At 39.8% G+C, this 14,250-nt stretch overlaps 1 non-coding gene across 1 annotated transcript; it reads right to left on the bottom strand.

The window, feature by feature from the left end:
* Positions 1-428: 428 nt before the first annotated feature.
* On the bottom strand, positions 429-532 carry LOC130972745 (small nucleolar RNA R71). The gene has a single exon (XR_009083908.1). It is a non-coding gene; the product is annotated as a small nucleolar RNA R71 (small nucleolar RNA).
* Positions 533-14,250: the final 13,718 nt, after the last annotated feature.

The raw sequence follows: 14,250 nt of genomic DNA, 5'->3' as shown, positions 1-14,250 counted from the left end.
TTGCTAAAATTTTAGAACAAAAAAGGGAGATGGCAGCCGAACCCAACAACAATAATGCAAGAAGGATGCTTGGTGATTATACTACACCTACTTCCAAATTTGATGGAAGAAGAATCTCAATTCCTGCCATTGGAGCAAACAATTTTGAGCTGAAACCTCAACTAGTTGCTCTAATGCAATAGAACTGCAAGTTTCATGGACTTCCATCAGAAGATCCCTACCAGTTTTTAACTGAGTTCTTGCAGATCTGTGAGACTGTTAAGACTAATGGAGTAGATCCTGAAATCTACAGGCTCATGCTTTTCCCTTTTGCTGTAAGAGACAGAGCTAGAACATGGTTGAATTCTCAACCTAAAGATAGACTGGACTCCTGGGATAAGCTGGTCACAGCCTTCTTGGCCAAGTTCTTTCCTCCTCATAAGCTGAGCAAGCTTAGAGTGGATGTTCAGACCTTCAAACAAAAAGATGGTGAATTCCTCTATGAAGCTTGGGAAAGATACAAAGAGATGACAAAGAGATGTCCTTCTGACATGTTTTCAGAATGGACCATGATAGATACATTCTATTATGGTCTATCTGAGTTCTTTAAGATGTCATTAGACCATTCTGCAGGTGGATCCATTCACCTAAAGAAAATGCCTGTAGAAGCTCAAGAACTTATTGACATGGTTGCAAATAACCAGTTCATGTACACTTCTGAGAGGAATTCCGTGAATAATGGGACGCCTCAAAGGAAGGGAGTTCTTGAAATTGATGCTCTGAATGCCATATTGGCTCAGAACAAAGTGTTGACTCAGTAAGTCAACATGATTTCTCAAAGTCTGAATGGATGGCAAAATGCATCCAACAGTATTAAAGAGGCATCTTCTGAAGAAGAAGCTTATGATCTTGAGAACCCTGCAATAGCAGAGGTAAATTACATGGGTGAACCTTATGGAAACACCTATAATTCATCATGGAGAAATCATCCAAATTTCTCATGGAAGGATCAACAAAAGCCTCAACAAGGCTTTAATAATGGTGGAAGAAATAGGCTCAGCAATATCAAGCCTTATCCACCATCTTCTCAGCAACAGACAGAGAATTATGAACAGAATACCTCTAACTTTGCAAATTTAGTCTCTGATCTGTCTAATGCTACTTTAAGTTTCATGAATGAAACAAGGTCCTCCATCAGAAATCTGGAGGCACAAATGGGCCAGCTGAGTAAGAAAATCACTGAAACCCCTCCTAGTACTCTCCCAAGCAATACTGAAGAAAATCCAAAAAGAGAGTGCAAGGCCATTGATATAATCAATATGGCCGAACCTAGAGAGGAAGGAGAGGACGTGAATCCCAATAAGGAAGACCTCATGGGACGTCTCTCAAGCAAGAAGAAGTTCCCTATTAAGGATCTAAAGGAATCTGAGGCTCATATAGAGACCAAAGAAATTCCATTAAACCTCCTTCTGCCATTCATGAGCTCTAAAGACTATTCTTCCTCTGAAGAGGATGAAGATGTGACTGAAGAGCAAGTTGCTCAATATCTAGGAGCCATCATGAAGCTAAATGCCAAGTTATTTGGTAATGAGAGGAAGCATGAAAAGCTTCTCTCAATACAGAGTCAAACAAAGCCCCCACAATCAAACTCTAAGTTTGGTGTTGGGAGGCCACAACCAAACTCTAAGTTTGGTGTTGAGAAGCCCCTACATTCAAACTCTAAAGTTTGGTGTTGGGAGGCCCTCATCATGCTCTGAATATCTGTGAGGCTCCATGAGAGCCCACTGTCAAGCTAGTGACATTAAAAGAGTGCTTATTGGGAGGCAACCCAATTTTTATTTATCTAATTCTATTTTTATTTTATTGTTATTTTATGTTTTATTAGGTTCATGATCATGTGGAGTCACGAAAAAAATACAAAAATTCAAACACAGCAGAAGAAAAATCACACCCTGGAGGAAGGACTTACTGGCGTTTAAACGCCAGTAAGGAGCACCTGGCTGGCGTTCAACGCCATAACAGAGCATGGATCTGGCGTTGAACGCCAGAAGCAAGCAACATCCTGGCGTTTGAATGCCAGGAATACACCCTGAGGAAGAGCTGGCGCTGAACGCCAGAAATAAGCATGGAACTGGCGTTCAACGCCATAAACATGCTACACATGGGCGTTGAACGCCCAAAACAAGCATCAATCTGGCGTCTAAACGCCAGAATTGCATGCAAAGGCGTTTTACACGCCTAATTAGTGCAAGGATGTAAATCCTTGACACCCCAGGATCTGTGGACCCCACAGGATCCCCACCTACCTCAACTCACCTTCTCTCCTCTTCTTCACATTCAAACTCTCTTCCCCAAAAACCCTTCACCAATCACCTCAATCTCTCTTCTCAATTACCTCTTCACCACTCACATCCATCATCTCTTCCCCACCCAAACCCACCCTACATAGCCGAATACACACCTCTCTCCCTCTCCTCCATATCTTTTTCTCTTTCTTCTATTCTTTCGTCTTTTGCTCGAGGGTGAGCAACATTCTAAGTTTGGTGTGGTAAAAGCATAGCTTTTTTGCTTTTCCATAACCATTGATGGCACCTAAGGCCAGAGAAACCTCAAAAAAAAAAAAAGAAGAAGAAAAAGGGAAGACAATTGCTTCCACCTCTGAGTCATGGGAGATGGAGAGATTCATCTCAAGAGTCCATAGCTCAGAAATAGAGCATTTGACTGCACATCAAGCGAGCATGAGGAATTCCCTCATCAAGAAATCCCTGAGATACCTCAGGGGATACATGTTCCTCCACATAATTATTGGGAGCAACTAAGGATAGGAGCACAAAAATCACTAGGGATCATGCAACAAAGGCAAGGAAAAGACATAAAGGAGCTCAAAAAGCATCATTGGCTCTTCAAGAAGAAAGTGCCACCATCACTAAGGTGGACTCATTCCTTGTTCTTAATTTTTTTCTGTTTTTTTTTTTGTTTTTATGCTTTATGTTTGTTTATATTTTGTGTCTCTACTTCACGATCATTAGTATTTAGTAACTATGTCTTATGGCTATAAATAATTCCATGAATCCTTCACCTCTCTTAAATGAAAAATGTTTCTAATTCAAAAGAACAAGAAGTACATGAATTTCGAAATTATCCTTGAATTTAGTTTAATTATATTGATGTGGTGACAATACTTTTTGTTCTCTGAATGAATGCTTGAACAGTGCATATTTTTGATCTTGTTGTTTATGAATGTTAAAGTTGTTGGCTCTTGAAAGAATGATGAACAAAGAGAAATGTTATTGATGATCTGAAAAATCATGAAATTGATTCTTGAAGCAAGAAAAAGCAGTGAAAAACAAAAGCTTGCGAAAAAAATATTGGCGAAAAAAAAGAAAGAAAAAGAAAAAGCAAGTAGAAAAAGCCAATAGCCCTTAAAACCAAAAGGCAAGGGTAAAAAGGATCCAAGGCTTTGAGCATCAATGGATAGGAGGGCCCAAGGAAATAAAATCCAGGCCTAAGCGGCTAAATCAAGTTGTCCCTAACCATGTGCTTGTGGCATGCAGGTCCAAGTGAAAAGCTTGAGACTGAGTGGTTAAAGTCGTGATTCAAAGCAAAAAGAGTGTGCTTAAGAGCTCTGGACACCTCTAACTGGGGACTCTAGCAAAGCTGAGTCACAATCTGAAAAGGTTCACCCAGTCATGTGTCTGTGGCATTTATGTATCCGGTGGTAATACTGGAAAACAAAGTGCTTAGGGCCACGGCCAAGACTCATAAAAGTAGCTGTGTTCAAGAATCAACATATTTAACTAGGAGAATCAAAAACACTATCCAAAATTCTAAGTTCCTAGAGAAGCCAATCATTCTGAACTTCAAAGGAAAAAGTGAGATGCCAAAACTGTTCAGAAGCAAAAAGCTACAAGTCCCGCTCATCTAATTAGAATTAATATTCATTGATATTTTGAGATTTATAGTATATTCTCTTCTTTTTATCCTAACTGATTTTCAGTTGCTTGGGGACAAGCAACAATTTAAGTTTGGTGTTGTGATGAGCGGATAATTTATACGCTTTTTAGCATTGTTTTTAGGTAGTTTTTAGAATGATCTAGTTACTTTTAGGGATGTTTGGTGCACGAAATTGTGATCATCAATGGCGCCATCAACATGGTACGCTCAATTGCAATCTCAACACTTTATCACAACTTCACACAACTAACCAGCAAGTGCACTGGGTCGTCCAAGTAATAAACCTTACGCGAGTAAGGGTCGATCCCACGGAGATTGTTGGTATGAAGCAAGCTATGGTCATTTTGTAAATCTCAGTCAGGCAGATTCAAATGGTTATGGATGATTTATGAATAAAGCATAAAATAAAGATAGAGATGCTTATGTAATTCATTGGTGAGAATTTCAGATAAGCGTATGGAGATGCTTTGTCCCTTCCGTCTCTCTGCTTTCCTACTGTCTTCATCCAATCCTTCTTACTCCTTTCCATGGAAAGCTGTATGTTGGGCATCACCGTTGTCAGTGGCTACAGTCTCGTCCTCTTAGTGAAAATGTTCAACGTGCTCTGTCACAGCACGGCTAATCATCTGTTGGTTCTCAATCAGGTTGGAATAGAATCCAGTGATTCTTTTGCGTCTGTCACTAACGCCCAGCCTTCAGGAGTTTGAAGCTCGTCACAGTCATTCAATCCTTGAATCCTACTCAGAATACCACAGACAAGGTTTAGACCTTCCGGATTCTCTTGAATGCCGCCATCAATTCTAGCTTATACCACGAAGATTCTGATTAAGGAATCCAAGAGATAAACATTCAAGCCTTGTTTGCTTGTAGAACGGAGGTGGTTGTCAGGCACGCGTTCATAAGTGAGAATGATGATGAGCGTCACATAATCATCACGTTCATCATGTTCTTGGGTGCGAATGAATATCTTAGAACAAGAATAGGCTGAATTGAATAGAAGAGCAATAGTAATTGCATTAATACTCGAGGTACAGCAGAGCTCCACACCTTAATCTATGGTGTGTAGAAACTTCACCGTTGAAAATACATAAGTGATAATGGTGATAATTGGTTTTAGCCCCAGAGAGGGAACCAGAAGAACCAAGATGAAAATACAATAGCAAAAGGTCCTATTTGTAGAGAACTAGTAGCCTAGGGTTTACAGAAATGAGTAAATGACATAAAAATCCACTTCTGGGCCCACTTGGTGTGTGCTTGGGCTGAGCATTGAAGCTTTCATGTGTAGAGACTTTTCTTGGAGTTAAACGCCAGCTTTTGTGCCAGTTTGGGCGTTTAACTCCCATTCTTGTGCCAATTCCGGCGTTTAACGCCGGGCAGTTTTGAGCTGATTTGGAACGCCGATTTGGGCCATCAAATCACGGGAAAAGTATGAACTATTATACATTTTTGGAAAGCCCAGGATGTCTGCTTTTCAACACAGTTGAGAGCGTGCCAATTGGGCTTCTGTAGCTCCAGAAAATCCACTTCGAGTGCAGGGAGGTCAGAATCCAATAGCATCTGCAGTCCTTTTCAGCCTCTGAATCAGATTTTTGCTCAGGTCCCTCAATTTCAGCCAGAAAATACCTGAAATCACAAAAAAACACACAAAATCGTAGTAAAGTCCAGAAAAGTGAATTTTAACTAAAAACTAATAAAAATATAATAAAAACTAACTAAAACATACTAAAAACATACTAAAACAATGCCAAAAAGCGTATAAATTATCCGCTCATCAATTTTTTCATTAGTTTTTATGCTAAATTCAAATTTCTGGACTTTACTATGATTTTGTGTGTTTTTTTGTGATTTCAGGTATTTTCTGGCTGAAATTAAGGGACCTGAGCAAAACTCTGATAGAAGGCTGACAAAGGACTGCTGATGCTGTTGGAATCTGACCTCCCTGCACTCGAAATAAATTTTCTGGAGCTACAGAACTCTAAATGGCGCGCTCTCAATGGCGTTGGAAAGTAGACATCCATAGCTTTCCAACAATATATAATATTTCATACTTTATTCGAGGTTTGATGATGTAAACTGGCGCTCAACGCCAGTTCCATGCTGCATTCAGGAGTCAAACGCCAGAAACACGTCACGAACCAGAGTTGAACGCCAAAAACACGTTACAACTTGGCGTTCAACTTCAAAAGAAGCCTCAGCTCGTGTAAAGATCAAGCTCAGCCCAAACACACACCAAGTGGGCCTCGGAAGTGGATTTATGCATCAATTACTTACTTCTGTAAACCCTAGTAGCTAGTCTAGTATAAATAGGATAGTTTACTATTGTATTAGACATCTTTGATCAGTTTATGCGATCTTAGACATTGGGGGCTGGCCATTCAACCATCCCTGGACCTTCATCACTTATGTATTTTCAACGGTGGAGTTTCTACACACCATAAATTAAGGGTGTGGAGCTCCTGTACCTCAAGTTTTAATGTAATTACTACTATTTTCTATTCAATTCAATTTATTCCTATTCTAAGATACCATTCGTACTTCAACCTAATGGATGTGATGATCCGTGACACTCATCATCATCCATCCTCATGAACACGTGCCTGACAACCACTTCCGTTCTACAAGCGAGAGCTAGGATGCGTATCTCTTGGATTCCTGATACACGACGCATGGTTGCCCCTCGCCTGACAACCAAGCCTTTCATTTCGTGAGTTCAGAGGCTTCGTAGTATAAGCTAGAATTGATGGCGGCATTTATAAGAATCTGGAAAGTCTAAACCTTGTCTGTGGTATTCCGAGTAGGATTCTGGGATTGAATGACTGTGACGAGCTTCAAACTCGTGATTGTTGGGCGTGATGACAAACGCAAAAGAATCAATGGATTCTATTTCAACATGATCGAGAACCGAAAGATGATTAGTCGTGCCGTGACAGAGCATTTGGACCTTTTTCACTGAGAGGATGTGATGTAGCCATTGACAATGGTGATGCGCTACATACAGCTTGCCATAGAAAGGAGTGACAAAGATTGGATAAAAGCAGTAGGAAAGCAGAGATTCGGAAAGAACACAGCACCTCCATATACTTATCTGAAATCCCCACCATTGAATTACATGAGTAACTCTATCCTATTTTATTTATTTTTCTTTACTATAATTTCTTAATACAATTGAATCCGCCTGACTGGGATTTATAAGATGACCATAGCTTGCTTCATACCAACAATCTCTGTGGGATCGACCCTTACTCACGTAAGGTATTACTTGGACGACCCAGTACACTTGCTAGTTAGTTATGCAGAGTTGTAACAAAGTGTGATTCACGTTTGAGAGCGCTACCAAGTCTTTGGAGCCATTGTTGATTATCACAATTTTGTGCACCAGCCATCCAGGAAGTGCCATGGTTCGCAGATATTGCAAACTATAAGGCAGTGAGATTCATACCCAAAGAGTACAGTAGGCAGCAATCAAAGAAATTGATAACGGATGCAAAATACTATCTTTGGGATGAACCATATCTCTTCAAGAGATATGCAGACGGAGTAATCCATAGATGTGTGCCTAAAGAAGAAGCACAGAAGATCCTCTAGCACTGCCATGGATCACAGTATGGAGGATATTTTGGAAGTGAGCGAACAGCCACAAGAGTCCTCCAATGTGGCTTCTACTAGCCTACTCTCTATAAAGACTCCCGAGTGTTTGTACTTAATTGTGACAGTTGCCAAAGATATGGCAATCATCCTCACAGTTATGCCGTGCCTCAACAAGGGATCTTGGAGATTGAGTTGTTTGATGTATGGGGTATTGACTTCGTGGGGCCTTTCCCACCATCATAATAAAATACTTATGTTCTGGTGGCAGTAGATTATATATCCAAATGGGTGGAAGCTATTGCAACACCCACTAACGATACTAAGACAGTGCTGAAATTCCTTCAAAAATACATCTTCAGCAGATTTGGTATCCCTAGAGTACTAATCAGTGATGGGGGCACTCATTTCTGCAATAAATAGCTTTACTCTGCTTTGGTTCGATATGGAGTTAGCCACAGGGTAGCTACTCCATATCATCCACAGAAAAATGGACAAGCTGAAGTCTCTAATAGAGAACTTAAAAGAATCTTGGAACGGACTATGATTAACCGTAGAAGAGATTGGCTAAGAAGCTTGGATGATGCTCTGTGGGCATACAGAACAGCATTCAAGACTCCTATAGGAACTTCTCCATACCAGCTTGTGTACGGAAAAGCCTGTCACTCGCCAGTGGAACTAGAACATAAGGCCTATTGGGCAACCAGATTCCTAAACCTTGATGCCAAGTTAGCTAGAGAAAAATGATTGCTGCAGTTAAATGAGCTAGAGAAATTCAGACTCAATGCCTTCAAAAATGCAAAAATTTACAAAGAGAAAGCAAAAAGATGGCATGATAAGAAGTTGTCATCCAGAGTCTTTCAGCCAGTACAGAAAGTTCTACTGTTTAATTCTAGGCTTAGATTGTTCCCCGAAAAATTGAAATCCCGGTGGAGAGGTCCATATGTGATTACAAGTGTGTCACCCTATGGATATGTGGAGATTCAGGATAATGATTCTAACAAAAAGTTCATTGTTAATGGACAGAGAGTTAAACATTATCTTGAAAGCAATTTTGAGCAAGAATGCTCAAAATTGAGACTTGATTAAAGCTCAGTAATAGTCCAGCTAAAGACAATAAAGAAGCGCTTGCTGGGAGGCAACCCAACCATTTACAAAGCTTATTTGTTAATTAATTGATTTTTACAGGTTTATGTCAATTATCTTCAAAGTAAAATAGCAATTGCTTGAGTTCACAAACTTACAGAAGGATTCGCAGGATAAAATACCAAAAAAGAAGCTCACTAGTGCGAAAAAGACAGTAAGAGCTGTTTTGGGCGTTGACGCCCAAAAGAAGCATCTACTGGGCGTTCAACGCCAATAAGGATAGCCATCTGGGTGTTAAACGCCAGAAAGAAGCATCTTCTGGGCGTTGAATGCCAGAAAGAAGCACCTTCTAGGCGTTTAACACCAGATTTATAGCGTCCTGGGCGTTTAGAAAAACGCCCAGTGACAAAGGAGTTCCTGGCGTTCAACGCCAGCTAGAAGCAACAGCTGGGCGTTGAATGCGCAGGAGAAGCTGCAAATGGGCGTTAATCGCCCAAAACATGCAGCGTTTGGCCGTTTAACGCCGGGATCGTGGGGAGGAGGTAAATTCGTTTTTACTTCACCTCTTTTTCAATTTTCATATTTCAAGTCATGATTTCTTGCATAAACATGTTACAAACTCTCATCCTTCAATTCCAAAAATTTTAATCCTAATTTCTAAAATCCCTTTTTAAAAATATCAAATGTATCTTAATTCATAAACACAAATCCTTTTTCAAATCCCATCCAACCTCTTTTCAAATTTTTTTCAAAACTCAATTATCTTTTCAAATTCATCTCAAATCTTTTTCAAAATAAAAATTCAGATTTATCTTTTTCAAATATCTTTCACAACTTTTTAATTTTAAATTATATCTTTTTTCTATCATATTTATCTTTTACAAATCATATCTTCTATCTTATCTTTCTTCAAAATTTTCGAAAAACCCACCCCCTCGCTTTAAATCCACATTCGGCCTCCCTCCTCTCATCCACCATTCGATACTTGCTCTCCTTCTATCCATCTTTTTTTCCTTCTTTTGCTTGAGGACAAGCAACCTCTAAGTTTGGTGTGTTTATCCGTGATCACTAAACCATACCCACTAAGATCATGGCTCCTAAAGGAAAACAACCAACTCCAAGAGGCAAGAAAGAAAGTATTCCAAAACCACTTTGGAATCAAGGGAAGTTCTTAACCAAAGAACATTCAGAACATTACTACAAAATAATGGGTCTAAAGTCAGTGATCCTGGAAGTTAAATTCGATCTGAAAGAAGACGAATATCCAGAGATCCAAGAGCAAATTCGAAACAGGAATTGGGAAGTCCTAGCTAATCCTGAAATGAAGGTGGGAAGAAACATGGTTTAGGAATTCTATGTTAATCTGTAGCAAACAGACAGGCAGAGAATATCTGGAACTGCCCTCTATGACTACCGGACCTTGGTCAGAGGAAAGATTGTTCACATCCACCCTGACAAAATCAGGGAGATCTTTAAGCTACCTCAGCTGAAAGATGAGCCAGACTCCTTTAATAGGAGAATGATGAGAACAAATAAGGGCCTGAACAAGATTCTAGAGGACATATGCATTCCTGGAACCAGGTGGACCACCAGCACCAAGGGCGTCCCAAATCAACTCAAGAGAGAAGATCTCAAACCAGTTGCCAGAGGCTGGCTGGACTTCATTGGGCGTTCTATACTGTCCACTAGCAACCGCTCTGAAGTCACCATTAAAAGAGCAGTGATGATCCACTGCATTATGTTAGGAAGAGAAGTGGAAGTTCATCAGTTGATTTTGTGTGAACTTTACATAATTGCAAACAAGAACACCAAAGATGCCAAATTGGCTTATCCTAGCTTAATATCTATGCTATGTAAAGATGCCGGAGTAAAGATGGGAATAACTGAGTATATCTCAGTTGAGCGACCAATCACCAAAATATCAATGGAAAAATAACAAGTGCAGGATGACCCCATCAAGAGGAGAGCATAGGAATTCCTTCTAGAAATCCCTCAATTTGAATACTGGGAGAATCTTGAAGCATCGGTTACCAAGTTGCAAGAAGCTATGGACCAAATAAAGGAAAAACATAATAATCAAAATAGCATGCTTTGCAAACTGCTTGGGGAACAAGAAGAGCAAAGGCGTGATGGTAGACGAAATTGTGATCCTCAAATTTGGTCTCTTTGTATTTGTATGAAATAAAAAATACCCCAAAGAGATCATGGTGTGATGAATTGGGATCTTAATAATCCCTGGTGTGATCATAACTCCGTTCAACTTAACCAGCAAGTGTACTGGGTCATCCAAGTAATACCTTACGTGAGTAAGGGTCGATCCCACAGAGATTGTTGGTATGAAGCAAGCTATGGTCGCCTTATAAATCTCAGTTAGGCAGATTAAATGGTTTATGATGAGTTCGAAAATTAATAATAAACAGAAAATAAAAAGGGATAGAAATACTTATATAAATCAATATTGGGAATTTCAGATAGGCGTATGGAGATGCTGTGCTCCTCCTGTATTTCTACTTTCTTATTACATTCATCCAATTCTTCTTACTCTTTTCCATGGCAAGCTGTATGTAGGGCATCACCGTCTTCAATGGCTACTTTTCATCCTCTCGGGAAAATGGTCCTATGCGCTGTCACTGCATGACTAATCGTCTGGAGGCATCACCCTTGTTGATGGCTACATCCCATCCTCTCAGTGAAAATGGTCCAAATGCTCTGTCACAGCACGGCTAATCATTTGTCAGTTCTCAATCAGATTGGAATAGAATCCCTTGATTCTTTTGCGTCTGTCACTAACGCCCAGCCTTCAGGAGTTTGAAGCTCGTCACAGTCATTCAATACCGGAATCCTACTCGGAATACCACAGACAAGGTTAGACTTTCCGGATTTCCGGGATCCTACTCGGAATACCACAGACAAGGTTAGACTTTCCGAATCCCCATGAATGCTGCCATCTATCTAGCTTATACCACGAAGATTCTGTTGGGAAATCTAAGAGATATGCGCCCGGCCTAAAGTAGAACGGAAGTGGTTGTCAGTCACGCGCGTTCATAGGTGAGAATGATGATGAGTGTCACGGATCATCACATTCATCAAGTTTGAAGTGCAACGTATATCTTGGAATAAGAATAAAAGAGAATTGAATAGAAAGTAATGGTAATTGTATTGAAACTTGAGGTACAGTAAAGCTCCACACCCTTAATCTATGGTATGCAGAAACTCCACCGTTGAAAATACATAAGTGAAAGGTTCAGGCATGGCCGAATGGCCAGCCCCCCCAAAACGTGATCAATAGCCTCTTAAGATGAATAATAAAACAAAACTGAGACCAAAGATGAAACGTGGTCAAAAGAGACGTCTAATACAATAGTTAAATATCCTATATATACTAGACTAGCTACTAGGGTTTACATGAGTAGGTAATTGATGCATAAATCCACTTCCGTGGCCCTCTTGGTGTATGCTTGGGCTGAGCTTGATCTATCCACGAGCTGAGGCTCTTTTTGGAGTTGAACGCTGAGTTATAGCGTGTTTCTGGCGTTCAACTCTGGGTTATGACGTGTTTCTGGCGTTTAACTCCAGACAGCAGCATATACTTGGAATTGAGCGCCACTTTACGTCGTCAATTTCCAAATAAAGTATAGACTATTATATATTGCTGGAAAGCTCGGGATGTCTAATTTCCAACGCCGTTGAGAGCGTGCCATTTGGAGTTCTGTAGCTCCAGAAAATCCATTTCGAGTGCAGGAAGGTTAGAATCCAACAGCATCAGCAGTCCTTTTGTCAGCCTTTTTCAGAGTTTTGCTCAAGTCCCTCAATTTCAGCCAGAAATGTGAATTTAACATAAAAACTAATGAAAACATCCCTAAAAGTAGCTTGAACATACTAAAAACTACCTAAAAACAATGCCAAAAAGCGTATAAATTATCCGCTCATCACAACACCAAACTTAAATTGTTGCTTGTCCCCAAGCAACTGAAAATTCAATAGGATAAAAAGAAGAGAATATACTATAAATTCCAAAATATCAATGAATATTAATTCTAATTAGATGAGCGGGACTTGTAGCTTTTTGCTTCTGAACAGTTTTGGCATCTCACTTTTTCCTTTGAAGTTTAGAATGATTGGCTTCTCTAGGAACTTAGAATTTTGGATAGTGTTATTGACTTTCCTAGTTAAGCATGTTGATTCTTTAAACACAGCTACTTATGAGTCTTGGCTGTGGCCCTAAGCACTTTGTTTTTCCAGTATTACCACCGGATACATAAATGCCACAGACACATGACTGGATGAACCTTTTCAGATTGTGACTCAGCTTTGCTAGAGTCCCCAGTTAGTGGTGTCCAGAGCTCTTAGGCACACTCTTTTGCTTTGGATCCTTTTTACCCTTGCCTTTTGGTTTTAAGGGCTATTGGCTTTTTCTGCTTGCTTTTTCTTTTTCTTTCTATATATTTTTTTTTCGCCATTTTTTTTCGCAAGCTTTTGTTTTTCACTTCTTTTTCTTGCTTCAAGAATCAATTTCATGATTTTTCAGATCATCAATAACATTTCTCTTTGTTCATCATTCTTTCAAGAGCCAACAGTTTTAACATTCATAAACAACAAAATCAAAAATATGCACTGTTCAAGCATTCATTCAGAAAACAAAAAGTATTGTCACCACATCAATATAAATAATCTAAATTCAAGGATAAATTCGAAATTCATGTACTTCTTGTTCTTTTGAATTAAACATATTTCATTTAAGAGAGGTGAAGGATTAATGGATTTTATTCATAGCTTTAAGACATGGTTACTACATACTAATGATCATGAAGTAGAGACACAAAATATAGATAAACATAACATAGAAACCAAAAAACAGAAAGAAATAAGAACAAGGAATGAATCCACCTTAGTGGCGTCTTCTTCTTGAAGGACCAACAATGTCCTTAAGCTCTTCTATGTCCCTTCCTTGCCTTTGTTGCTCCTCCCTCATTGCTCTTTGGTCTTCTCTTATTTCATGGAGAATGATGGAGTGCTCATGATGTTCCACCCTTAATTGTTCCACATTGTGGCTCAAATCTTCTAAGGAAGTGTTGAGTTGTTCCCAATAGTTGTTGGGAGGAAAGTGCATCCCTTGAGGCATCTCAGGGATTTCTTGATGATGAGATTCCTCATGCATCTCTTGAGAACCGTGGACGGTCTCTCTTGCTTGCTCCATCCTCTTCTTGGTGATGGGCTTATCCTCTTCAATGGAGATGTCTCCTTCTATGATAACTCCAGCTGAGTAACATAGATGGCAAATAAGGTGAGGAAAAGCTAGCCTTGCCATGATGGAGGGCTTTTCGGCTATTTTGTAGAATTCATTGGAGATGACTTCATGAACTTCTACTTCCTCTCCAATCATGATGCTATGAATCATGATGGCCCGATCCACAGTAACTTCAAATCGGTTGCTAGTGGGAATGATGGAGCGTTGAATGAACTCCAACCATCCTCTAGCCACAGGCTTGAGGTCCAGTCTTCTTAGTTGGACTGGCTTGCCTTTGGAGTTTCTCTTCCATTGAGCTCCTTCCACACATATGTCCATAAGGACTTGGTCCAACCTTTGATTAAAGTTGATCCTTCTAGTGTAGGGGCGTTCATCTTCTTGCATCATGGGCAAGTGGA

Source organism: Arachis stenosperma, chromosome 3, assembly GCF_014773155.1.
Source record: "Arachis stenosperma cultivar V10309 chromosome 3, arast.V10309.gnm1.PFL2, whole genome shotgun sequence".
NCBI lineage: Eukaryota > Viridiplantae > Streptophyta > Magnoliopsida > Fabales > Fabaceae > Arachis > Arachis stenosperma.
This window is presented reverse-complemented; position numbering and strand designations above follow the sequence as displayed.